The 5,051-nt window shown below is 37.5% G+C and overlaps 1 long non-coding RNA gene across 1 annotated transcript; it reads left to right on the forward strand.

Moving 5' to 3' along the window:
• Nucleotides 1-1,477: 1,477 nt before the first annotated feature.
• LOC116379208 (uncharacterized) lies at nucleotides 1,478-2,870 on the forward strand. The gene is made up of 3 exons (XR_004212387.1): nucleotides 1,478-1,705; nucleotides 1,818-1,944; nucleotides 2,459-2,870. It is a non-coding gene; the product is annotated as an uncharacterized LOC116379208 (long non-coding RNA).
• The last annotated feature ends 2,181 nt before the right edge of the window (nucleotides 2,871-5,051 follow it).

Consider the following 5,051-nt stretch of genomic DNA (forward strand, 5'->3'; position numbering starts at 1 on the left):
ACCTGGAGAGACCAGAACACACATCAGTCTGTAGACCTGGAGAGACCTTTAATAAAATGTCCTCACTTCAACATACAAACTTCCAGGGACTAAAACTCAGCTTGGTCATCTCAAAGATATAAAAACATGTAAGTGTCTACACACACACACACACACACACACACACACACACACACACACACACACACACACAACTGACTATAGGATGTTTGCTGGCTTTTATCCCACTGTTCTTGTTGTTATGTATATGTATTGTCTCTTGTCTTTCAATTAAAAAAAAAATAAATAAATTATAATAAATTTAAAAAATAAAATAAAATAATTGTCGGCGTTAATTAATGAATGCGTTAACGCAAAATTAACGCGTTAATTTGCCCAGCACTAAATATTATCATTATTATTGTTATTGTTATTATTATTATTATCATTATTATTATCGTTATTATTATCGTTATTATCATTATTGTTATTGTTATTATCATCATTATTGTTATCATTATTGTTATTGTTATCGTTATTATTATTATTATCATCATTATTGTTATTGTTATTATTATTATCATCATTATTATTATTGTTATTATTATTATCATCATTATTATTATTATTATTATCGTTATTATTGTTATTATTATCGTTATTATTATTATTATCATTATTGTTATTGTTAGTTATTTTTATCGTTATTATTATTATCATCATCATTATTATTATTATTATTATTGTTAATGTTATTATTATCGTTATTATTATTATCGTTATTATTATTATCATTATTATTATTATCATTATGATTGTTATTATTATTATCATTGTTATTGTTAGTTATTTTTATCGTTATTATTATTATTGTTATTATTATTATTATCATTATTGTTGTTATTGTTATTCTTATTTTTTATCGTTATTATCATTGTAATTATTATCATTGTAATTATTATTGTTGTTATTGTTATCGTTATTATTGTTATTATTATTATTATTATTATCATTATTGTTGTTATTATTATTATTATTGTTATTATTATCGTTATTATTCTTCTTATTATTATTATTATCATTATTATTGTTATTGTTATTATTGTTATTGTTGTTTTTATCGTTATTATTATCGTTATTATTATTATTATCGTTATTGGTATTCTTATTATTATTGTTATTGTTATTTTTATCGTTATTATTATTATCGTTATTATTCTTATTGTTATTATTATTATCATTATTATTATTGTTATTATTAGTATTATCATCTCCACTCTGTCTATTAACGGTTCTATAATGATGATTATTGGACTGATAATCATTGATATTGTGATTGTTGATATTTAGAAACCACAGACAGGTTGTCAGACAGACAGGAGGAGGGTCTCTCGTCAGGTCTCGCGACAGCTGATCAAATCTCAGGTACCAAAACACGAAGGTGTCGCTCACGCGCCCTGTCTGCCGCCTCCCCTCTCCTGGCTCTGCGCATGCGCAGTGCGCCCCAAACTGAGAACCGAGACGGGGCTCAAGCCTCCGCACCACAGAGACCACCAGCTGGAACAAAACCGGAATAAAACACGGAGCCGCTGCAGGATCCGACCTCCGTAGACCCACCGAGGACCACTGGACATTCACCGGGACCACAGCGGACAGAAGGTGGGAGGAGAGCGGAGACAGGCGGGGTCTGTCGCTCGGAAGCTGCCTGTCTGTCCGCCTGCAGACGGTAAGACAAAGCGGCTTCAAACGGCGTTTAAACACCGAGTCACGGGGCTGCACGTTAAACGAGCTTTTATTTAATGAACCTCTGAACGTCTCTGATTGTCTTTAACCTCCAGGGTCTCAGGTCCGGAGACATGGCGGCGTGAAGGTCCAGATGTTGGCCTGTGATGATGCTCCATGATCAGACAGACACACGGACAACTCTGTCAGTCCTTAAGAGGCTGATCCAGGACTTCAGTCAGCGTGAGGACATGATGGAACATTAAGAGGACATAAATAGGAAATAAAGAGGACATACAGGGACATAAAGAGGATATAAAGAGGACATACAGGGACATAAAGAGGATATAAAGGGGACATACAGGGACATAAAGAGGATATAAAGGGGACATACAGGGACATTTAGAATACCTGAGACATTAAGAGGACACACAGGGACATTAAGAAGACCTGAGACATAAAGAGGACATACAGAGACATTAAGACGACCTGAGACATTAAGAGGACATACAGGGACATTAAGAGGACAAACATTGACATTAAGAGGACATACGGAGACATTAAGAGGAAACACAGGGACATTAAAGAGGACAAACCGAGACATTTAGAAGACCTGAGACATTAAGATGCTTTTGAGGACATTAAAAACAAACATATTTTGATGATAAAGATACATTAAGACATTTTCATTTGACATACAGGAGACAGTGTGACAGGAAGTTGTTGTCTAAAGGAGTTTTGTTTTGTCTCCTGGTAGTTTGGATGTAACCAAGACTGAAAGGACGACATGTTGTCCCCAAGGTGGACCCGTCTGCCTGCTTCGTTGGTCCTGGTCCTGGTTTTGTCCCGCTCAGTGTCAGCGGCCCGCTCTGACAGAAACATGGTGTCGGAGGAGAACGTGGGCGCCACGGTGAACACCACGGTTCTGGATGGACGGGGAAACCCTGTCCACCTGATGAGCAGCGATGACGGGACGTACGGACAGAACTCGCCTAAAGTGGACACCAGGGGACGCGTCATCGCACCTGTACAGCATCATGGAGGTACTGACATCACATCACACTTGAGGTCACATCACACCTGAGGTCACATCACACCCAGGGTAGGAAATTTACATATTTTTTTGGGGGCACTTTTTGCCCCCACTGACTGAAATCCAGGGGCATTTAAAAAAAATTGGGGGCACTCTTTGAAACTTGTGAAATAACATTTAACCTTTGTTCAAAATAATAAATATACTTATTTAGGCTTACAGTATATGAGCAATTGTCATCAAATGGCAATAATAAGACTATTAGCAGTAGTCTACAGATTCAAAGTGTTTTCTTAGATTTTTTGAACAAAAAACAAACGTAAATCAGACAATCATATTCAATTTTATTCTTATTTCTTTGTGGTTATTTATTGTTATTATTAAATGTTTTAAACAACTATTAACAATTATTAAGTCAATGATGCCTTGATTACATATACATCAGTCATTGTATGGAATTATTGTGAAAAATATTTTTGTAGCACCTTAAATATTTAAAAAATGTGCCATTTGAAGGTAGAAATTCAGTTCAGAGTTTTTACTTAGTAAAATATCTTAATTGACTGTCAGTCAGGTATTATTCATTAGCAACCCTCAAATCAAAGAATGAAGACACTTTACGCACAATTTAGGTGTATTTTCCCTTTAACTCACGAGATGCAGGTAGCATGTTTTATACTTAATGTGAATATAATTCATACTTTGTTGGCATCTTATTCTGAAAACCGGATGTTCGTCTGAATAAACCGGATGTTGTCTCACGTTAATCTTTCCGCTAACTTTCAAAGTCCTTACTCGCTCCCGATCTGTGCCGTTTGAATGCGTTTTCCGTGAATGTCAGCATATAGGTGCACTAACATGTAAGTGTCTGCTGAGTTGACCGCAGTCTCGCAGTCACAGGTCTGATTAAGAAGCGCTCCATTTATTTATCTTTTTAGAAAGTTCGGTTCTTCACGCACACGCAACATCAGTCAAGGCAACTGGACCGGGTCATATAGGCTACGATGTTTTTGACAAGTTCATTAAATTATCATTATTATTAGAGGAAATTATGGGGGCATTTTTTGCCCCTCTCCTAGTGATATCAGGGTCAACATTATATTTCTTAGGGGCAGTTTTGCCCTTTGCCCTCGTGTATTTAGGACGCTGATCACACCTGAGATTAGGGCTGGGCAGTATACCGACCGGTATACCGGTTTTAATTTCCCGTATGATATGAATCTTTCATATACCGTCATACCGGTGCACAGCCGAAACAACTTCTGTCGCTCTTCAACAGGCAGCAAAATATATTGTTCGCGGCTGAGAGCGCTACGGTCGGAGCTAGTTGTCTTAAGTGTATTGAGAGGGACCCCTAGTCATGGTCATAACTTTATAACAACAACTAACGCTCTTTAATAACAAAACACCACGACATAACAGTTTGTGACACATAAACAATTTGTAACACTAATAATTGTACATTTATAAAATTACACCGCCGAACTGTATGCTGGGTAAAGCTCGCTAACAACAGTCTGCTAACAGCTGGGAGAGGCTCCGTCGCTACAGTAAAGTTACATTAAAGAACAGAACAGAGCAATGCAGGATGAACAAAGACTGAACAACAAAAGGTATTTTGGTTAGACACATATGCAACGCTGATTACCGTAATATGTGTGGTATTTGTTATAAATGTACGTTGGTACATAGAGGGTGATAAGAAGCTGTACATGGAGGGACTTAGGACCCAGGGGAATGTAGGTGAAGGAAACAGGAAGTGACGGAACGGAAGACACGCCACACAAACAGCTGTTCACCGCTCGCTGGCCGGCCGGTTCTTTTCGGCGTAATTAATTAATGCTTTAACGCGGAAAAAATACCGTGATATACCGTGAAACTGCCAAAGTCTTACAAAATACCGTGATATGCATTTGTGGTCATACCGCCCAGCCCTACTTGAGATCACATCACACCCGATGTCACAACACACCCGATGTCGCAACACACCCGATGTCGCAACACACCCGATGTCGCATCACACCCGATGTCGCATCACACCCGATGTCACATCACACCCGATGTCACATCACACCCGAGGTCACATCACACCCGAGGTCACATCACACCCGAGGTCACATCACACCTGAGGTTAATCACAATTGTTTCAGACTCGTGATCAAAACACAATAACTAAATAAAAAAAACAATAAATAAATTACCCAGAGGTAAAGAAAAACAACAGTTCTGTCTCCTGTTTTAATGAGGTAATGCAACGAGGTAATGCTACGAGGTAATGCAACGAGGTAATCTAACAAGGTAATCTTATGAGGTCATT

The sequence above is a fragment of the Anarrhichthys ocellatus genome, unplaced genomic scaffold, assembly GCF_004355925.1.
Source record: "Anarrhichthys ocellatus isolate YVR2014 unplaced genomic scaffold, GSC_Weel_1.0 scaffold3895, whole genome shotgun sequence".
Lineage (NCBI taxonomy): Eukaryota > Metazoa > Chordata > Actinopteri > Perciformes > Anarhichadidae > Anarrhichthys > Anarrhichthys ocellatus.